This window comes from Antechinus flavipes, chromosome 3 (genome assembly GCF_016432865.1).
Source record: "Antechinus flavipes isolate AdamAnt ecotype Samford, QLD, Australia chromosome 3, AdamAnt_v2, whole genome shotgun sequence".
Classification (NCBI taxonomy): Eukaryota; Metazoa; Chordata; class Mammalia; order Dasyuromorphia; family Dasyuridae; genus Antechinus; species Antechinus flavipes.
In genome coordinates, this window is record NC_067400.1 from 626,286,403 (window position 1) to 626,308,507 (window position 22,105).

Here is a 22,105-nt window from a genome sequence, read left to right on the forward strand (position 1 = left end):
GTCTGTCTGTATCTGTATCTCTGTCTCTATGTGTCTCTGAGTGTCTTTTTGTGTCTCTGTGTGTCTTTTTTGTCTCTGTGTGTCTTTCTGTGTCGGTTATCTCTGTCTCTGTGTGTCTGTCTGTATCTGTATCTGTTTCTGTCTTTGTCTCTGTCTGTATCTGTATCTCTGTCTCTGTGTGTCTCTGAGTGTCTTTTTGTGTCTCTGTGTGTCTTTTTTGTCTCTGTGGGTCTTTTTGTGTCTCTGTGTGTCTTTTTCTGTCTCTGTGTGTCTTTCTGTGTCTGTCTGTATCTGTATCTCTGTCTCTGTGTGTCTCTGAGTGTCTTTTTGTGTCTCTGTGTGTCTTTTTTGTCTCTGTGTGTCTTTCTGTGTCTCTGTGTGTCTTTCTCTGTCTCTGTGTGTCTTTCTGTGTCTGTCTGTATCTGTCTCTGTGTGTCTCTCTGTCTTTGTGTCTCTGTGTGTCTTTTTTGTCTCTGTGGGTCTTTTTGTGTCTCTGTGTGTCTTTTTCTGTCTCTGTGTGTCTTTCTGTGTCTGTCTGTATCTGTATCTCTGTCTCTGTGTGTCTTTCTGTATCTGTATCTGTCTCTGTGTCTTTGTGTCTCTGTGGGTCTTTTTGTGTCTCTGTGTGTGTTTCTCTGTCTCTGTGTGTCTTTCTGTGTCTGTCTGTATCTGTATCTCTGTCTCTGTGTCTCTGTGTGTCTTTTTTGTCTCTGTGTGTCTTTTTGTGTCTGTCTGTCTGTCTCTGTCTCTGTGTGTCTTTCTGTGTCTGTCTGTATCTGTATCTCTGTCTCTGTGTGTCTTTTTTGTCTCTGTGTGTGTCTTTTTGTGTCTCTGTGTATCTTTCTCTGTCTCTGTGTGTCTTTCTCTGTCTCTGTGTGTCTCTGTGTATCTTTCTCTGTCTCTGTGTGTCTCTGTGTCTGTGTGTCTGCCTGTATCTGTCTCTGTGTCTTTTTGTGTCTCTGAGTGTCTTTTTTGTCTCTGTCTCTGTGTGTCTTTCTGTGTCTGTTATCTCTGTCTCTATGTGTCTTTCTGTATCTGTATCTGTTTGTGTCTTTGTCTCTGTCTGTCTCTGTCTGTCTCTATCTGCCTGTATCTATATCTCTATTTCTGTCTGTCTCTTTGTGTCTTTTTGTGTCTCTCTGTGTCTCTTTCTGTGTCTGTCTGTATCTGTTTCTCTGTCTCTGTGTGTCTTTTTGCATTACTGTGTGTCTCTTTGTGTCTCTATCTGTCTCTGTTTGTCTTTTTGTGTCTCTCTGTGTGTCTCTGTCTGTCTTTTTGTGTCTCGGTGTGTCTTTTTCTGGTTCTGTCTTTCTCTGCCTGTATGTGTATCTCTGTCTCTATCTCTTTGTGTCTCTCTGTCTCTGTATCTATATCTCTGTCTCTCTGTCTCTGTCTCTGTTTGTCTTTTTGTGTCTCTCTGTGTGTCTTTTGCGTCTCCGTGTGTCTTTTGTGTCTGTCTGTATCTGTATCTCTGTCTCTGTTTGTCTTTTTGTGTCTCTGTCTGTCTCTGTATCTCTGTCTTTGTTTTTTTGTGTCTCTGTCTTTTTGTATCTCTGTCTCTGTCTGTATCTGTATCTCTGTCTCTGTCTTTTTGTGTCTCTGTCTTTCTGTCTGTATCTATATCTCTGTCTGTGTCTCTTTGTGTCTTTTTGTGTCTCTCTGTGTTTTTTTGTGTCTCTTTGTGTCTTTCTGTGTCTGTCTGTATCTGTATCTCTGTCTCTGTGTGTCTCTGTCTGTCTCTTTATGTCTTTTTGTGTCTCCGTGTGTCTTTTTGTGTTTCTGTCTCTTTGTGTCTCTCTGTGTCTTTCTGTGTCTGTCTGTATCTGTTTCTCTGTCTCTGTATGTCTCTGTGTGTCTTTTTGTGTCACTATGTGTATTTTTGTGTCTCTATCTATCTCTTTGTGTCTTTTTGTGTCTCTGCGTGTCTTTTTGTGTCTCTCTGTGTCTCTTTCTGTGTCTGTATCTGTTTCTCTGTCTCTGCATGTCTCTGTATGTCTTTTTGTGTCTCTGTGTGTCTCTCTGTGTCTGTCTGTATCTGTTTCTCTGTCTTTGCATGTCTCTGTGTGTCTTTTTGTGTCACTATGTGTATTTTTGTGTCTCTCTGTCTCTCTGTCTTTGTGTCTTTTTGTGTCTCTGCGTGTCTTTTTGTGTCTCTCTGTGTCTCTTTCTGTGTCTGTATCTGTTTCTCTGTCTCTGCATGTCTCTGTATGTCTTTTTGTGTCTCTCTGTGGCTTTCTGTGTCTGTCTGTATCTGTTTCTCTGTCTCTGCATGTCTCTGTGTGTCTTTTTGTGTCTCTATTTGTCTCTTTGAGTCTTTTTGTGTCTCTGTCTGTTTCTGTCTGTGTTATCTCTGTCTCTGTTTGTCTTTTTGTGTCTCTGTGTATCTTTTTGTGTCTCGGTGTGTCTTTTTCTGTTTCTGTCTTTCTCTGCCTGTATGTGTATCTCTGTCTCTGTCTATCTCTTTGTGTCTCTGTGTGTCTGTCTGTCTGTATCTGTATCCCTGTATCTGTCTGTCTCTTTGTGTCTTTTTGTGTCTCTGTGTGTCTTTTTGCGTCTCTGTGTGTCTTTTGTCTCTGTCTGTATCTGCATCTCTGTCTTTGTTTTTTGGTGTCTCTGTCTGTCTTTTTGTATCTCTGTCTCTGTCTGTATCTGTATCTCTGTCTCTGTTTGTCTTTTTGTATCTCTGTCTCTGTTTGTCTTTTTGTATCTCTGTCTCTGTCTCTGTCTGTCTCTTTGTGTCTTTTTGTGTCTCTGTGTGTCTTTCTGTGTCTCTCTGTGTCTGTCTGTATCTATATCTCTGTCTCTGTCTGTCTCTTTGTGTCTTTTTCTGTCTCTGTGTGTCTTTCTGTGTCTCTCTGTGTCTGTCTGTATCTGTATCTCTATCTCTGTGTGTCTCTGTGTGTCTTTTTGTGTCTCTGTATGTGTCTTTGTGTCTTTTTGTGTCTCTGTGTGTCTTTTTGTGTTTCTGTCTTTCTCTGTATGTATGTGTATCTCTGTCTTTGTGTCTTTTGTGTCTCTGTCTGTCTCTATCTGTATCTATATCTCTGTCTCTGTCTCTCTGTGTCTTTTTGTGTCTGTCTGTATCTGTATCTCTGTCTCTGTGTGTCTCTTTGTGTCTTTTTGTGTCTCTGTGTGTCTTTCTGTGTCTCTCTGTGTCTGTCTGTATCTATATCTCTGTCTCTGTCTGTCTCTATCTGTATCTATATCTCTGTCTCTGTCTCTCTGTGTCTTTTGTGTCTGTCTGTATCTATATCTCTGTCTCTGTCTGTCTCTTTGTGTCTTTTTGTGTCTCTGTGTGTCTTTCTGTGTCTCTCTGTGTCTGTCTGTATCTATATCTCTGTCTCTGTCTGTCTCTTTGTGTCTTTTTCTGTCTCTGTGTTCTTTCTGTGTCTCTCTGTGTCTGTCTGTATCTGTATCTCTATCTCTGTGTGTCTCTGTGTGTCTTTTTGTGTCTCTGTATGTGTCTTTGTGTCTTTTTGTGTCTCTGTGTGTCTTTTTGTGTTTCTGTCTTTCTCTGTATGTATGTGTATCTCTGTCTTTGTGTCTTTTGTGTCTCTGTCTGTCTCTATCTGTATCTATATCTCTGTCTCTGTCTCTCTGTGTCTTTTGTGTCTGTCTGTATCTGTATCTCTGTCTCTGTGTGTCTCTTTGTGTCTCTGCATCTGTATCTCTGTCTCTGTCTTTTTGTATCTCTGTCTCTGTCTGTCTTTTTGTATCTCTTTCTCTGTCTGTATCTGTATCTCTTTATCTGTGTGTCTTTTTGTGTCTCTGTCTGTCTGTATCCATATCTCTGTCTCTGTCTGTCTCTTTGTGTCTTTTGTGTCTCTGTCTCTGTGTCTCTGTCTGTATCTGTATCTCTGTCTCTGTGTGTCTCTTTGTGTCTTTTTGTGTCTGTCTGTCTGTATCTGTATCTCTATCTCTGTGTGTCTCTGTGTGTCTGTGTGTCTTTTTGTGTCTCTCTGTGTCTTTTTGTGTTTCTGTCTTTCTCTGTATGTATGTGTATCTCTGTCTGTCTTTTTGTATCTCTGTCTGTCTCTGTCTGTATCTGTATCTCTGTCTCTGTCTTTTTGTATCTCTGTCTTTGTGTCTCTGTGTCTGTCTGTATCTACACCTCTGTCTCTGTCTCTTTGTGTCTTTTTGTGTCTCTGTGTGTCTTTCTGTGTCTGTTTCTGTATCTCTGTCTCTGTGTGTCTGTCTGTATCTGTATCTCTGTCTCTGTTTGTCTTTTTTGTGTCTCTGTCTGTCTTTTTGTATCTGTCTGTCTCTGTCTGTATCTGTATCTCTGTCTCTGAGTGTCTTTTTGTGTCTCTGTAAGTGTTTTTGTGTCTCTGTGGGTCTTTTTGTGTCTCTGTGTGTCTTTCTCTGTCGCTGCGTGTCTTTCTGTGTCTGTATCTGTATCTCTGTCTCTGTGTGTCTCTGAGTGTCTTTTTGTGTCTCTGTGTGTCTTTTTGTGTCTCTGTGGGTCTTTTTGTGTCTCTGTGTGTCTTTCTCTGTCTCTGTGTGTCTTTCTGTGTCTGTCTGTATCTGTATCTCTGTCTCTGTGTGTTTTTCTGTATCTGTATCTGTCTCTGTGTTCTTTCTGTGTCTGTCTGTCTGTATCTGTATATCTGTATCTCTGTCTCTGTGTGTCTTTTTGTATCTCTGTGGGTCTTTTTGTGTCTCTGTGTGTCTTTCTCTGTCTCTGTGTGTCTTTCTGTGTCTGTCTGTATCTGTATCTCTGTCTCTGTGTGTCTTTCTGTATCTGTATCTGTCTCCGTGTCTTTGTGTCTCTGTGTGTCTTTCTGTGTCTGTCTGTATCTGTATCTCTGTCTCTGTGTGTCTCTCTGTCTTTGTGTCTCTGTGGGTCTTTTTGTGTCTCTGTGTGTCTTTCTGTGTCTGTCTGTATCTGTATCTCTGTCTCTGTGTGTCTTTCTGTATCTGTATCTGTCTCTGTGTCTTTGTGTCTCTGTGGTCTTTTTGTGTCTCTGTGTTTTTCTCTGTCTCTGTGGTCTTTTTGTGTCTCTGTCTCTGTCTCTGTGTGTCTGTCTGTATCTGTATCTCTGTCTCTGTGTGTCTCTCTGTCTTTGTGTCTCTGTGTGTCTTTTTGTGTCTCTGTGTGTCTTTCTCTGTCTCTGTGTGTCTGTCTGTATCTGTATCTCTGTCTCTGTGTGTCTTTCTGTATCTGTATCTGTCTCCGTGTCTTTGTGTCTCTGTGTGTGTTTCTCTGTCTCTGTGTGTCTTTCTGTGTCTGTCTGTATCTGTATCTCTGTCTCTGTGTCTCTGAGTGTCTTTTTGTGTCTCTGAGTGTCTTTTTGTGTCTGTGTGTCTTTCTCTGTCTCTGTGTGTCTTTCTGTGTCTGTCTGTATCTGTATCTCTGTCTCTGAGTGTCTTTTTGCCTCTCTGTGAGTATTTTTGTGTCTCTGTGTATCTTTCTCTGTCTCTGTGTGTCTTTCTCTGTCTCTGTGTGTCTCTGTGTATCTTTCTCTGTCTCTGTGTGTCTCTGTGTCTGTGTGTCTGCCTGTATCTGTCTCTGTGTCTTTTGTGTCTCTGAGTGTCTTTCTCTGTCTCTGTGTGTCTTTCTGTGTCTGTTATCTCTGTCTCTATGTGTCTTTCTGTATCTGTATCTGTGTGTCTCTCTGTCTTTGTGTCTCTGAGTGTCTTTTTGTGTCTCTGTGTGTCTTTTTGTGTCTCTGTGGGTCTTTTTGTGTCTCTGTGTGTCTTTCTCTGTCTCTGTGTGTCTTTCTGTGTCTGTCTGTATCTGTATCTCTGTCTCTGTGTGTCTCTGTGTGTCTTTTTGTGTCTCTGTAAGTGTTTTTGTGTCTCTGTGTGTCTCTGTGTGTCTTTTTGTGTCTCTGTCTCTCTGTCTGTATCTGTATCTCTGTCTCTGTGTCTTTTGTGTCTCTGTCTGTCTCTGTCTGTATCTATATCTCTGTCTCTGTCTCTCTGTGTCTTTTGTGTCTGTCTGTATCTGTATCTCTGTCTCTGTGTGTCTCTGTGTGTGTTTCTCTGTCTCTGTATGTCTTTCTGTGTCTGTTTCTGTATCTCTGTCTCTGTCTGTCTTTTTGTATCTCTGTCTCTGTCTCTGTCTCTGTATGTCTTTCTGTGTCTGTCTGTTTCTGTATCTCTGTCTGTCTGTATCTACACCTCTGTCTCTGTCTGTCTCTTTGTGTCTTTTGTGTCTCTGTCTCTGTGTCTCTGTCTGTATCTGTATCTCTGTCTCTGTGTGTCTCTCTGTGTCTTTTGTGTCTCTGTCTCTCTGTCTGTATCAATATCTCTGTCTCTGTCTGTTTGTGCCTTTTTGTGTCTCTCTGTGTCTTTTGTGTTTGTCTGTTTCTGTATCTCTGTCTCTGTTTGTCTTTTTGTATCTCTGTCTGTCTCTGTCTGTATCTGTATCTCTGTCTCTGTCTTCTTGTGTCTTTGTCTTTCTCTCTGTCTGTATCTACACCTCTGTCTCTGTCTCTTTGTGTCTTTTTGTGTCTCTGTGTGTCTTTCTGTGTCTGTTTCTGTATCTCTGTCTCTGTGTGTCTGTCTGTATCTGTATCTCTGTCTCTGTTTGTCTTTTTGTGTCTCTGTCTGTCTTTTTGTATCTGTCTGTCTCTGTCTGTATCTGTATCTCTGTCTCTGAGTGTCTTTTGTGTCTCTGTAAGTGTTTTTGTGTCTCTGTGTCTTTTTGTGTCTCTGTGTCTTTCTCTGTCGCTGCGTGTCTTTCTGTGTCTGTATCTGTATCTCTGTCTCTGTGTGTCTCTGAGTGTCTTTTTGTGTCTCTGTGTGTCTTTTGTGTCTCTGTGGGTCTTTTTGTGTCTCTGTGTGTTTCTCTGTCTCTGTGTGTCTTTCTGTGTCTGTCTGTATCTGTATCTCTGTCTCTGTGTGTTTTTCTGTATCTGTATCTGTCTCTGTGTCTCTGTGTGTCTTTCTGTATCTGTATATCTGTATCTCTGTCTCTGTGTGTCTTTTTGTATCTCTGTCTGTCTTTTTGTATCTCTGTGGGTCTTTTTCTGTCTCTGTGTGTCTTTCTGTGTCTGTCTGTATCTGTATCTCTGTCTCTGTGTGTCTTTCTGTATCTGTATCTGTCTCCGTGTCTTTGTGTCTCTGTGTGTCTTTCTGTGTCTGTCTGTATCTGTATCTCTGTCTCTGTGTGTCTCTCTGTCTTTGTGTCTCTGTGGTCTTTTTGTGTCTCTGTGTGTCTTTCTGTGTCTGTCTGTATCTGTATCTCTGTCTCTGTGTGTCTTTCTGTATCTGTATCTGTCTCTGTGTCTTTGTGTCTCTGTGGGTCTTTTTGTGTCTCTGTCTGTCTTTTTGTATCTCTGTCTCTGTGTGTCTTTCTGTATCTGTATCTCTGTCTCTGTGTGTCTGTCTGTATCTGTATCTCTGTCTCTGTGTGTCTCTCTGTCTTTGTGTCTCTGTGGGTCTTTTTGTGTCTCTGTGTGTCTTTCTCTGTCTGTCTGTATCTGTATCTCTGTCTCTGTGTGTCTTTCTGTATCTGTATCTGTCTCCGTGTCTTTGTGTCTCTGTGTGTGTTTCTCTGTCTCTGTATGTCTTTCTGTGTCTCTGTCTGTATCTGTATCTGTGTCTGTGTGTCTGTCTCTGTGTGTCTCTCTGTCTTTGTGTCTCTGTGGGTCTTTTTGTGTCTCTGTGTGTCTTTCTCTGTCTCTGTGTGTCTTTCTGTGTCTCTGTGTGTCTTTCTCTGTCTCTGTGTGTCTTTCTGTGTCTGTCTGTATCTGTCTCTGTGTGTCTCTCTGTCTTTGTGTCTCTGTGGGTCTTTTTGTGTCTCTGTGTGTCTTTCTCTGTCTCTGTGTGTCTTTCTGTGTCTGTCTGTATCTGTATCTCTGTCTCTGTGTGTCTTTCTGTATCTGTATCTGTCTCTGTGTCTCTGTGTCTCTGTGTGTCTTTCTCTGTCTCTGTGTGTCTTTCTGTGTCTGTCTGTATCTGTATCTCTGTCTCTGTGTGTCTCTCTGTCTTTGTGTCTCTGTGGGTCTTTTTCTGTCTCTGTGTGTCTTTCTCTGTCTCTGTGTGTCTTTCTGTGTCTGTCTGTATCTGTATCTCTGTCTCTGTGTGTCTTTCTGTATCTGTCTCTGTGTGTCTCTCTGTCTTTGTGTCTCTGTGGGTCTTTTTGTGTCTCTGTGTGTCTTTCTGTGTCTGTCTGTATCTGTATCTCTGTCTCTGTGTGTCTTTCTGTATCTGTATCTGTCTCTGTGTCTTTGTGTCTCTGTGCGTCTTTTTGTGTCTCTGTGTATCTTTCTCTGTCTCTGTGTGTCTTTCTGTGTCTGTCTGTATCTGTATCTCTGTCTCTGTGTGTCTTTCTGTATCTGTCTCTGTGTGTCTCTCTGTCTCTATGTGTCTCTGAGTGTCTTTTTGTGTCTCTGTGTGTCTTTTTTGTCTCTGTGGGTCTTTTTGTGTCTCTGTGTGTCTCTCTCTGTCTCTGTGTGTCTCTGTGTCTGTGTGTCTGCCTGTATCTGTCTCTGTGTCTTTTTGTGTCTCTGAGTGTCTTTCTCTGTCTCTGTGTGTCTTTCTGTGTCTGTTTCTTTATCTCTGTCTCTGTGTGTCTGTCTGTATCTGTATCTCTGTCTCTGCGTGTCTTTTTGTGTCTCTGTGAGTGTTTTTGTGTCTCTGTGGGTCTTTTTGTGTCTCTGTGTATCTTTCTCTGTCTCTGTGTGTCTTTCTGCGTCTGTCTGTATTTGTATCTTTGTCTGTCTCTGTGTGTCTGTCTGTATCTGTATCTTCGTCTGTCTCGTCTGTCTGTGTCTGTGTGTCTGTCTGTATCTCTGTTTGTCTGGGAACATTTGAAACTAGTATGGCAGAAACTAGGTACTGACCCATACCTAACACCCTATACTAAGATAAGGTCAAAATAGGTTCATGATTTAGACATAAAGAGTGATATTATAAGCAAATGAGCAAGACAAAGTATAGTTAACTCTCAAATCTGTGGAGAAGGAAGGCATTTGTGGACATAGAAGAACTATAGTACATTATTGAATATAAAACATCATTTTGATTATATTAAGTTAAAAACATTTGTACAAACAAAATCAAGACAATATTAGAAGGGAAACAATAAACAGAAAAATTTTCTACACTCAAGTAGTCTGACAAAGAGTTCTAATAAATATTTCTCAAATATATAATTGCCTAACATTTACAAGAATTCAAGCCATTCTCCAATTCATAAATGGTCAAAAGATATGAACAGACAAATTTTCAGATAAAGAAATTGAAATCATTTCTAGTCATCTGAAAAGGTGTTCCAAATCACTATTGATCAGAGATATGCAAATTAAGACAACTCTGAAACACCCCTACACAGCTCTGAGATTGGCTAAAATGACAGGAAAAGATAATGCGGAATGTTGGAGGGGATGTGGGAAAACTGCGACACTGATGCCTTGTTGGTGGAAATGTGAACACATCCAGCCATTCTGGAGAACAGTCTGGAGCTTTGATCAAAGGGTGATCAAACTATGCTTACCCTTAGATCCAACAGTGTCACTAATGGGCTTATACCCCAAAGAGATCATAAAAAAGGGAAAAGCACCCACATGTGCCAAAATATTTGTGGCAGCCCTGTCTGTAGTGGCAGGGAACTGGAACCTATGTATCACTTGGAGAATGGCTGAATAAATTATGGTACAAGAATATAACAGCATATTATTATTCTATAAGAAACAACCAACAGGATATTTCGGCGAGACCGGAGAGACTTACATGAACTGATGCCGAGTGAAATGATCAGAGCCAGGAGATCACTGTGCACGGCCACAGCAAGGTTATATGATGATCAGTTCTGATGGACGTGGCTCTCTTCAATAGCAAGGTGATTCAGGCTAGTTCCAATTACCTTGTGATGAAGAGAGCCATGTACACCCTCAGAGACTGTGGGAATGGGTGTGGATCACGACATAGCATTTTCATTCTTTTTCTTATTATTTACTTGTATTTTGTTTTCTTTCTCATTTTTTCCTTTTTGATCTCATTTTTCTTGCACAGCATGATAATTATATAATACATAGACATATATTGGATTTAACATATATATTTTTAACAAGCTTAACATATATTGAATTATTTGTCATCTAGGGGAGGGAATGGGGGAAGGGAGAGGATGAGGAAAGGGAGGGGGAATTTGGAATGCAAGGTTTTACAAGGATCAAGTGGTAATATGGCATCCAAATTCATAGAAAAGTTAAGTGAATTATGAGGAGAAACAGGCAGCCACACTATACTAGATGGGTATTTCAACCTCCATATATCAGAACTAGAAAATCTAAACACACACACACACACACACACACACACACACACACTCAAAAGGAAGCTAAATAGAATTTTGACAAGTTAGATAAAAATACTGAATGAGGGGGTACATAGCATTTATACAAAAACTGAACATGTATTAGGGTATACAAGCTCAAAATCAAATGCATAAAGACAGAAATAGTAAATGCATTCATTTCAGATTATGATGCAATAAAAATCATATGCAATAAACAGCCATGAAAAACAGATCAAAACTTGTTGGAAGCTAAATAATCTAATCCTAAGGAATGAGTGGATCAAATAACACATCATACAAATAATCATTAATTTTATCCAAGAGAATGACAATAATGAGATTACATACCGAAATGTATGTGATGCAGCCAAAGCAGTTCGTGGGAGAAATTTTGTAACTCTAGATGCTTCTGTGAATAAAAGAGAGAAAAAGATTAACAAATTGAGCATATAACTAAAAAAGCTAGAAAAAGAATATTAAATCCCCCATTAAATACCAAATTAGAAATTCTGAAAATCAAAGGAAAGATTAATACATTTTAAAGTAAGAAAACGATTAAACTTATAAACAAAACAAAACAAAAAAACAGAAAAAGGAAAGAATAAAACCAAATTAATAGCATAAAAATGAAAAGGGTGAATTTATCACCAATGAAGAGGAAATTAAAACAATAATTAGGAGCTATCTGGCTCAATTGTATGCCAATAAATTGCAGGATATAAAAGAAATCATCAGTATTTCTATATGTGACCAATAAAGTCCAGTAACAAGAGATAGAAAGAGAAATCCCATTTAAAAAACTGTAAATAACATTAAATATTTGGAAGTTTACCTGTAAAGACAAAGCCAGGAACTATATGACCACAATTAAAAACCACTTTTCACACAAATAAAGTCAGATCTAAACAACTGGAAAAATATCAAGTGCTCATGAGTACTGAGCTAATATGATAAAAATGACAATTCTATTTAATCTGCTTATTCGGGGCCACGCCCATTAAACAAATAAGGAGAACAAAGAATAGTCTAACTCTCCGATCTATAAAGGGAGGAAATTATGGCCAAAGAAAGAACTAGAGAACATTACCAAATGCAAAATGGATTCTTTTGATTACATTAAATTAAAAAGGTTTTACACAAACAAAACCAATTTGGCAAGATTGAAAGGGAAACAGAAAAGAGTGTGTGTGTGTGTGTGTGTGTGTGTGTGCGTTTACACCCAGTGTTTCTGATAAGAGCTTCATTTCTAAAATATATAGAGAATTGATTCAAATTTATGAGAATACAAGCCATTCTCCAATTGATAAATAGCCAAAGAATAAGAACAGGCAATTTTCAGATGAAGAAATTAAAGCCATATCTAGTCATATGATAAAATGCTCTAAATCATTATTGATTTGAGAAATGAAAATTAAGACAACTCTGAGGTACCACTTCCCACCTCTCAGATTGATTAAAATGACAGGAAAAAATAATGCTGAATATTGGAGAGGAAGCTAATTCAACCATTCTGGAGAGCAATCTGGTTTGGGTTTGGGTTTTTTTTTTTTTTTTACATTTATTTTATTTTATTTTTTAAATTTTAAAGCTTTTTAGTTACAAAACATATGCACAGATAATTTTTCAAGATTTTCTCCCCTCACCCCCTCCCCTAGATGGCAAGCAATCCAATATATGTTAAACATGTTAAAAATATATGTTCAATCCAACATGTATAAACATATTGATGCAATTCTCTTGCTGCCCAAGAAAAATTAAATCAAAAAGGAAAGAAAATGAGTAAAAAAACAAAACGCAAGCAAACAACAACAAAAAGAGTGAGGATTCTATGCTGTGAGCCACACTCAGTGCCCACACCCCTCTCTTTGGGGGGGCATGGCTCTATCACAAGTGCATTGGAAATGGCCTCCGTCGGCTCATTGTTGAAGGAGCCACGCCCTTTGCAGTAGAGCATCACGTCATCTTGCAGTTGCTGCGCCCCACGTTCTCTTGGTTCTGCTCCCTTACATGAATTGCTGCTGAGGGAAATGCGCAGGACCAGATCACTGTACAGGCAACCGCAAGATGACGTGATGCTCTACTGCAAAGGGCGTGGCTCTTTCAACAATGAAATGATTCAAGGCAATTGCAACAAATTTGTGATGGAAAGTGCCATCCAGAGCTAGAGAGAGAATTATGGAGACCGAATAGGGATGAAAGCGTAATATTTTGACTTCTTATTGTTTGCTTTTTTCCCTTTCTTGTATTTTTCCCTTATGATCTGATTGTTCCTGCATAGCGACAAACGTGCAGATGTTTGGAAGAACTGCACATGTTGAACATATATGGGATTACTTGTTGTGTAGGGGAAGGGGGAGGGAGAAAAAGCTGGAACACAACGTTTTGCAAAGGTGAATGTTGAAAACTATCTGTGCACGCATTTGGAAAAATAAAATACAATTAAAAAAAAAGGAAAAGGTCCTCTTTCAGTTATTCTTTCTACTCTCACAGCAGTCAAACCAGAAAGGCAGTCCACTTAGACCCACTGTGCCAGACTTAACAGTTTCCCCATTTCCTCAGAAATCAGTCAGCCATTTTACTGCAGAGGAGGAGCCATGCTTGGCTCTGAAGAGGCAGCATGATTACTGATGCCCCCAAGTCAAGAACTACTGCTTTTTGCCACCTCCCTCCTATCCCTCACCCTCATCTTCCTTTTCTTTTTGTGCATCCCTGGGACCGATGCAGGGAAGGCCCTTTTCCCAGGCACAAGCTATCACCTGTGTAGGGCACGGCTTCTGCTCCCTCCCCTGACCCTTCGTCCTTTGTTTCTAGAGGCCAAGGAGACTTTACATCTTAAGCTAGCCTCCTGTGGGCTCTGTAAGGACAGCTCTCCTTTCAGCCTACCAGCAGGGGGAGACATTCCCTAAATCTTCCCAGCTTTACACAAACAGTCCTGAAGGAGGACTCCGCAGTCTCTCTAAGAATCCAGCCAACACCTGCTTTCCCTGCCCCCCAAGCTTGCCCCCCACCTCCTGAAGCAGCTAGCCCTACAGGGCTCCTGCTTGGCCCTCTCTGCCCCTGGCCAGCTCTGAACAGCCGCAGATAACAGGGCCAACATCCGGGCTTCCATTACCCTTCCCCAAACAAAAAGGGGGGAACTCAAAGGGCCTCTGTTTGTAGTGGGGCACAGGGGAAGGAGAACAAGGAAGGAGAACCAATGAGCAAAGAATAAACATCTTCCTCCCTACCCTGCCTTTCTGCAGAAAATACCCATCCTGTGGTGCTTTAGCAGTGCCAGACCTAACACCATATTTACAAGTCATCCATAGAATGGTGAATCAGTAGAATGGAACACAATAACCAAACCTGTAACCATCTAGTATTTGATAAATCCCCAAACTCCAGCTTCTGGAATAAAAACTCTCTATGTAACAAAAATTTCTGGGAAAACTGGAAATCAGCCTAGACCTACCTCTCACACTCCATACCAAAATAAGGGCAAAATGGATACATGATTTGTATAAAGTATGATATCATATAAATTAGGAGAATAAGAGATAATTTACCTCTCAGATCTTTGGAGAAGGGAGGAATTTGTGACCAAAGAGGAACTAGAGAATCTTATGAAAGGCAAAATGGACAACTTTGACGACATTAAATTAAAAAGGTTTTGCACAAACAAAACCAAGATTAAAAAGGGCAGTAAGTACAAAGCTGGGGGGAAATCTTTACAGATTGTATTTCTGACAAAGGTCTCATTTCTAAAATATTATTTCTGAGCCATGTCAGAATTTGTCATTCCCCAATTGATAAAAGGTCAAAGAATATGAAGAGAAAATGTGAACAGGTGATAAAATTAAAGCCAATTATATTTATGAAAAAAATCTTCTAAATCACTATTGATTAGTGAAATGCAAATTAAAAGAATTCTGAGATACCATCTCACAGCTCTCAGATTGGCTAAGATGACAAGAAAGGATAATGCTAAATGATGGGAGATATGGGAAAACTGGGACATTAATATATCTCCCATTCGGAAGAGCAATCTGGAACTATGTCCAAAGGGCTACAAAACTGTGCACACCCTTTGACCCAGCATTGTTTCTACAGGGTCTATAAGCCAAAGAGATCATAAATGAGGGGAAAGGACCCACATGGGCAATAATATTTATAGCAGGTCTTTTGGGGATAGCAAAGAATTGGAAAAGGAGTGCATCCCTGTCAATCGCTGTGGCACATGAAGGTAATGGAATATTATTGTTCTATTAAAATATATAAACAAGCTTATTATAGATGCTGAGCAAAACAAACAGAATCAGAATATGCAATGATCAACTATGAAATGCTTGGTTCTTTTTAGTAGTTCAGTGATCCAAGGCAATCCCAATAGACTTTGGATAGAATATCCAGAAAAAGATCTAAAGGGATTGAATGTAAATCAACACATACTATGTTCACTTCTTTTTTCTGTGTTTTTTTTTTTTTTAAATCTTTCCCATGGGTTTTTCTCTTTTGCTCTGATTATTCTCTCCCGACATTATTCATAAAGCAATGTGTATGAAAAATAAACTTACCAAAAATAAAATACCTACCCTGGGGTATCACCCCTTAGACCATCTTGTCCCCTGATGCTGCTTGGCTCCATCCTGCTTTACATAATAAAACCTTTTCCTTTGAGAAACCAGTCTGGTGTCCAGGTAACTCTTACCTATCAAACCTGCATTTCCATTGCACTCCATGTTTTGTGAAGTTTTACCCAAAATTTTGAAATCTCTTCACCTTTAAATTTATTTAAAGGATCAGGAGAGAAAAGCCAAACCCTCCTGAGAGTTACAATATGACTATCATTTCTGAAAATTCTTGATTAGGATTTTGGGGAAGTTATTTGAAATTGAAGACTGAAAACTGTATATTAGTAATTTGTATAATTTCATGGTTTAATTTTAAATCAGTTTCCTTTGAAAAATGAGGGCATAATCCACCCTTCCCCACTGATCCTTAGCCCCAGCCCTAGCTCTTCCCTGGTTCACTGATTGGGGGAGATGGGGGAAAAAAATCCATTCACTCCCATTCAGTCCCTTTCTGAGACCCACAGCTATTTAAGTGAAATTTCTTTACTTTTAAATTGCTTCTATTGTTTAAAGAGATAGCTTATGTTTACACAGAGTTAACTGAATATTTGCTTATCAGTCCTGAAATAATTTAGGTTATGCATAATGATCTTTAAACCTTCTCTTTTTTTTAGATCTGAAGCCTCTGATATGAAAGTTGGCTATTTGAGAGAAAATTTCTTGGGACTACAACTAATATTATTTCTTTTGAGTTTAAATAAAAGTGTGGATAATGGACCAGTAAGTCAGAAAATCCACCTTTCCAGAGAAATGCCACAACTTCCAGAAGGGATAGATAGAGGTTTGTTTGCATCTGGGAAAAATCTGGAAAGACAGCTTTTTGAGCTGTACATAAGGTCAGAGCCTTTTAACATTTATTTCCTAATCAGGCTCCTCTGTAAAGAAATGTTCCCTACCCTTTTATTCCTAAATCTGGCAAAAGGATGGGATTGTTATGTCATGTGTGGTCGTCATTTGTGATTCTTACCTGAAGTCAAAGATAGGGATGATACCGTATCTGCTATAATCATGCCCCTGCTTTTTATCTTAGAGCAAATTTCTATATTCAAAGCAAGTATGTAAGATCTTGCTTTTTTTCATCTGAAATATGTAAATCACAGAATTAACTAGTGATTCACATGTACCTAGATGTAGAACATTAGCTACTGAGCTACATCCTATGAGCTACTCCTATGTAGTACAAGTTAAAGTAGAGAATTTTATCATAAATAGTCTTCTTAGAAGATGTCACTTTTGGGCTATCAAACTGTATACCCTTTGACCAGCAGTATCTCTACTGGGCTTATAGCCCAAAGAGATCTTAAAGGCAGGAAAGGGACCTGTATGTGCCAAAATGTTTGTGGCAGCCTCTTTGTAGTGGCTAGAAACTGGAAACTGAGTGGGTGTGCCCATCAATTGGAGAATGGCTGGATAATTTATGGTATATGAATGTTATGGAATATTATTGTTCTGTAAGAAATAACCAGCAGGAGGATTTCAGAGAGACCTGGAGAGACTTACCTGAACTGAGGTTGAGTGAAATGAATAGAAACAAGAGAAGATTGTCCACAGCAACAAGAAAATTATGTGATAATCAACTATAATAGATATAGCTCTTTTCAACAATAAAGTGATTCATACCAATTCCAGTAGACTGGGGATGAAAAGTGCTATCTACATCGAGACTATTTGAATATGGATAAAAGCACAGTATTTTCATCTTTTTGTTGTTATTGTCTGTTGTATGTTTTTTTCTTTTTTGTGTTTTTTTTTCCCCTTTTGATCTGATTTTTCTCATGCAGCAAGATAAAGGTGCAACTATGTGTAGAAGAACTGCATGGGTTTAATTTATATTACTTACTTGCTGTCTAGGAGTAAAATCTGGAACACGAGGTTTTGCAAAGGTGAATGTTGAAAATTATCTTTGTATGTATTTGAAAAATAAAAAGGTATTATAATTATTAAAATAAATAAATTCTATTCAAATCATTTTTAAAAACTTAATTTATGGAGTATTTTGTGTTATATTCATGCAAAAATCAATTTTATTTAAGCTAATGTGGAAATCTGCTTGTACTCTGTCGTTATGCACAGACCAAGCTAATGCAGTCATGAAAGAGGCTAGTGGCCATTCTATATATTGCACCACAGACCACACCCTGGCACAAAGAGGAAGATAGTCTTTTCCCCATCTGGATGAATTGAACTATACCAGTCTACTAATAGATTATTTTTACTGGTTATAAACTAGGCTCACACCAAATGCAATTTTTGCAATAGACTTTTTTTTTTTTTTTTTGGCAACCCCATTTGAATTAGCCTCTCCTTTTGTGGACTGGTATTTCAGTCTTACAAGCCCTGTTTTTTTTTTTTGTTTGTTTGTTTGTTTGTTTGTTTGTGTTTTTTTTATTTTTTTTTTTTTTTTTTTTTTGCTGAGGCAATTGGGGTATTAAGCCTCTGAGACCAGATTTGAAATCAGGTCCTCCTGACTTCAGGGCTGGTGCTCAATCCTCTGCACCACATAGCTGCCCCCTCCATAAACGTCTGATTATACTGGAGGAGGTCTCAGCAAATCGAGATCTTATAGATCTCATTTTTCCTAACACCTCCACCCCACCCCTTCTTCTTTTAATTTTTAATTTTAATTTTAATTTAATTTTTCATTTTTTTTCTGGGTTTCTCTAAAACTATAGTGCAAGCTTCCCCTTGCCCATGGTGTGGTCTCCCTGGTGTACCAGGGAAGGTTAAGAACTTTGATCCTAGATCATCCTTTGATGATTTTTTGTACCACAAGCCCGACATTTTATAACAATACTATTCCTAGCTTCGACGTGTTAGATTTGTTTTCTTCTAGCCTTTGGTTAATTCACCTTCAAATGATCAGCACGTATTGATCAGTTGTATTGACCAGCTTCAGGGATCTGACTCAGAATTTACCAGATGCTGCTTCAATCAGCAGCCCTCCAGACTGGGATCCTGTAGGATGACGCAGCTCTCTATCCATTCTTAGCAGGAAGCAGCTTTAGAAAATGAGACCCTTGCCCCATACCCCAAAGGGCTTTGGGCCCCATTTGTGGTGAATGCACGCCAACAGAATACTCTGTGTGGACCCCAGTGCTAACCTCGCTATTGTCCCCCAGTGGTCTTCCTAAGCTTTGCCCCCTGTAACCCTTCCTCCTCTAGGTCACTGTATTTCACCCCCAGCTTCTGGACATTTCCTAACAAGTACCTCTCTATTTGGTCTCTAAAATTTCAGTGGAAGTCTCCTAGATTCCCTTCTACTTAGAGACCCCACCCCACTTTTTGAAAAAAAATTTAAATTAGGAAATTATGTTCTGGTAATTAAGTGGGGATGGCAGAAAAAACCTGAAGTACTAATTAGATTATAATAAAGGGCTCTGAGGGGACCAGGTTGAGCTCCCATTGCAGGACTCGGGAAGCCCCACCTTATTGGGTCCTATCAGTTAATCAAGTTACGATGTCGAATTAAATCTGCCCAGAGCCTATGGCCACCTTTGCTAAAATCCCCTTTTATGGCGGCTTTCTCCTTCCCCCTCCCCCCAGTGTCTCTCTCTTTCTGTCGCAGCTAACCCTTTTCGCAGGCTAAATCCCTTTTAGGACTGGCGCACCAGTCAATGGCATAATCCCATTTCTTTGTAACGCCTTTGGGGGGCAGTCTGCTACAGCCATAACGCCATATTAGTTATGGTAATTGGCTTTTTTATGCATGACTTAATGCCGCAGTACTCCACCCCTTGTGGCGCATTGCCTTTCTCCTGGTTAACTGCGAGCTCCATTAAGGAGCCAGTCTTTTCCATGGTTAATTGTTAAAATCCCTATTCCTCGCTAATTATCTGCCCTCCGAAATCTATTGGACATTTACTGGTCCCAATGGCTATTTTTCCTCTTCCTTTTGTCTGTAACCTCTTCCCATAAATAAAGGTCCTTTCTGGCCAACAGGAAGCCTGGGGAACTCTTCCCTCGTGTCCCGTGATTCCTATTTTGAATTAAGAATTGCTGCCCCATCTCATTAAATGAGGGGCTCCTTTGGTTTTCAAAATGAGGGGCTCCGTCTCCATAGGCAACGGGAACAGGTTGTCCGCAAGGAATGTGAATGCATGGGGGGGGGGGGGGAATGTAATACAAAGAAATGAATGCACAGCCCTGTGAGGGCAGAGAGAGCAGCAGGCTGAAGAGCCCGCGGGGCGGGGGGCCACCCAGCCCCTCACGCCCTGTTTGTCTTTTGTTCTCACAGGGGGCCCCGTAGTCTGCGAGAAGCCAGATGTGTGTGTGGGGGAGGGGGAGGCAGCTAGGCCACTGACAGCCTCCTCCCCTGCGGAGCCTGCCGCCCAGTGGTCAGAGCAGGACTTCTAAAGACGCAGAGGCAGAGCCGGCCTTCGCCAGGGCTCTCCGACGCCCATCCCGTGAGGAAGCCTGGACGCACAGAATGGTCCACAAAACCCCTGGCTCGGAAGGGAAGACCCTCGAGCGGAGAGCACTCGTCAGAGGTTCGCGTACAGACACCCCCCCCAGCCCGCTCCCCGGGTGGGCTTTCCTCTTGGTTTCTCTCCCTTCACCTTCTAGACACCATGGGACCCAGTGCCGGGTTCCGCTCAGATTGCCCCCTCGCCGCTCCGGCTTGCTACCCCAAGTGGTGGGCGGCGGCGGCGGATAGTGGCGCATCGTGGCGGACCTGACAGAAGCCGTGGTGGAACAGCTCCAGCGGCCTCAGCCCGGCTTGGAGGGGAGGAGCAATATGCTGTGTCTATGGGGGGGGGGGGGGGACCAGCCGAGCCAGGGGCGGGGGACAGGGAGCAGCCTGGAGGGGAGGGGGGAGACGCTGCGGCGGTGGCCGCGGCGGCAGAATAGCTGAGGAGGAGGCTGCACTGTGGCCACGGTCGAGGCGGAGGCGGAGAGCAGCAGCAGAGGGAGGAGGGGTGGGCTGCTGAGATAGGGGTAGGGACAGGAGCAGTCGGAGGGAGGGGGGCAGCCCAAGGAGTGGGGAAGGCGGAGTGACAGCCTAGGCGACAGCCGCAACTAGCGAAGTGGGGCGGGGCAGGAGTGGGCAGCGGTGGTGGCCGTGGAGGCGGGGCTGCGAGCAGCAAGAAGAGGGAGCGGGCGGGGTTGCTGCAGGAGCAGAGAGTGGGGGGGAGCGGGGAGCGGGTGAGGGCGGGGGACCTGCAGGAGTGGGTGAGGGCGGGGGAACTGCAGGAGTGGGTGAGGGCGGGGGAACTGCAGGAGCGGGTGAGGGCGGGGGACCTGCAGGAGCGGGTGAGGGGGGGGACCTGCAGGAGCGGGTGAGGGCGGGGGACCTGCAGGAGTGGGTGAGGGCGGGGGACCTGCAGGAGCGGGTGAGGGCGGGGGACCTGCAGGAGTGGGTGAGGGCGGGGGAACTGCAGGAGCGGGTGAGGGCGGGGGACCTGCAGGAGCGGGTGAGGGCGGGGGAGCTGCAGGAGCGGCTGAGGGCGGGGGACCTGCAGGAGCGGCTGAGGGCGGGGGAGCGAGCAGCCAGAGCTTAGCAGCAGTAAGAAGGGGGGGGGTGGGCGGCGGCTGGGCAGCGGCGGAGCCGCCGAAGCCGTGTTACCTCCGCAATTTCAGGATGGAGGGGGCTCGGCAGGGACCCCAGTGTGGTTCGAAGCCCTATTACCTCCCCAATGACGGAGGGGGCTCGGCGAGGGCAGAGACCCGAGTGTGGCTTTTGGGGTGCCCGGCTTAGCCGGTGCCCAGCCGTAGGAAGCACTAAATGAACGCTTAGTGACTTTACACCAGCAGTTCCAGGGAAGCCCCCCCGCCCCCGGGATGCCAGCGCCCATCACTAGGACCCCCGTTTTCTAGGTTCTGGCATATGGACCCGAAGGGATTCCAATCTCTGGGTATCATTTGAGCAAATAAGAAAAGCCCACTAACCTGGCTGATGGATCGGCAGGAACCATTCTCTTCCGAAGACTCTCTCAGGGAAGAGCAGATTCCTCAAAGGCAGAGCTGGAAAGCAGAGAGCGGAGGTGAGGGGCGAGCCTTTCCTTGGGCTCAGGGAAATAAGCCCCCCACCTCCAGACAGGGTCCGAGGACAGGAGAAAAGGCGGGCACAACCCTTGCGTCCCTGCTTCCAAAAGGGGAAAGGGCTATCTAGTGCCTCTCGCCTTTAAGCGGTAAGCCGCGCAGCCAGGATTCAAAACTCGGCTCCTTAACCCGAGTTCTTACCAAGGAAGATCTTCTGCACCCCCTGGCGCCCACCAGGAGAGGAGGGGGCAGAGCTCTGCTCTCTAGGGAATCTGAAGGCACCACCTCAGAGCCTGAAGGGTGACCACAGATCTAGGGAAATGCAAGAGGGTCCGAAGGGTGGTCCCCAAAAGAGACCATCCTCGGCTTCCCCCGCTTCAAATTGTGAACCCCGGGTTTAACCGGGGTAATAGCAGGGATGGACATCGAATCAATGAATGAGGGAATAAATACCATCGCATGCCCTTTCCCCCGATGCTCAGAGGCTGGGTTCATCGGAGGAGTGTCGGCTCCCGCGGGAATCCTCCCATCCCGAGAGCCCTAATTCTAGAAGATGGAGCCAGAGAGAAGTGGGGGACCTGAGCAGTCTGAAATGGGCAGGAAGAGAGGAAGGAGGAAAAGGAGGAGGGAAGGTGGGAGGAGGAAAGAAAGGGAGGGGGAGGCGGAGAGGGAGAGGGAGAGGGAGAGGGAGAGGGAGAAGGGGAAAAGGAAGAAGGGAGGGGGAGTGAGAGGGATGGAGAGTGAAAGGGATGGAGAGTTAAGGCGATAAGAGGGAAAAGGACGGAGAAAAAGGGGATGAGGAAGAAAAGATGAAGGGAGGGAAGGGGAAAGGAAGATGAGAAGGGGAGAAGAGAATTGAAAGAGGAAAAGGGAGAGGAGACGAAAGAAATAGGGGATGGGGATGAATGGGGGAAAGGGATGAGCGGGAGAAAGGGATGAGCGGGGAAAGAGATGATCGCAAAAGGATGATCGGCTAAGAATGAATTGGAAGCGGGGAAGGGGAGAGACGGGCAGAAAACGGGAGAAGAGAGGAAAAGAGAAGACGGGAGGGAAAATAAAGGGAAGAAGGGAAGGGAGGAGGATGAAGGAAGAGGGTGGGCGTCGCCACGACAGCGGCTGGAGCGAGTGAGGAGAGGTGGGAAGGGACAGGGGGTGGCGGTGGTCCCTCTCACCAAGCCAAGAAAGGAGGACAACAGGTATCCGAAGTCATCCTCAGGTGGTCCCAGTCCCATCTCTGACAATTTTGGCCCCTTCCCTCCTATTCCTC

At 42.9% G+C, this 22,105-nt stretch overlaps 1 protein-coding gene and 2 long non-coding RNA genes across 3 annotated transcripts in view; all 3 read right to left on the minus strand.

The window, feature by feature from the left end:
- The window catches only part of LOC127557631 (uncharacterized), a 113,001-nt gene that overhangs the window by 62,542 nt on the left and 28,354 nt on the right, over positions 1–22,105 (minus strand). The window lies entirely within an intron of this gene.
- Positions 1,735–6,604, minus strand: LOC127556639 (uncharacterized). Its single transcript, XR_007952483.1, has 2 exons — positions 6,124–6,604; positions 1,735–3,788 (listed from the first exon to the last, which is right to left on the minus strand). It is a non-coding gene; the product is annotated as an uncharacterized LOC127556639 (long non-coding RNA).
- On the minus strand, positions 8,315–22,004 carry LOC127556640 (uncharacterized). The gene is made up of 4 exons (XR_007952484.1): positions 21,292–22,004; positions 20,746–20,820; positions 10,598–10,658; positions 8,315–9,814 (listed from the first exon to the last, which is right to left on the minus strand). It is a non-coding gene; the product is annotated as an uncharacterized LOC127556640 (long non-coding RNA).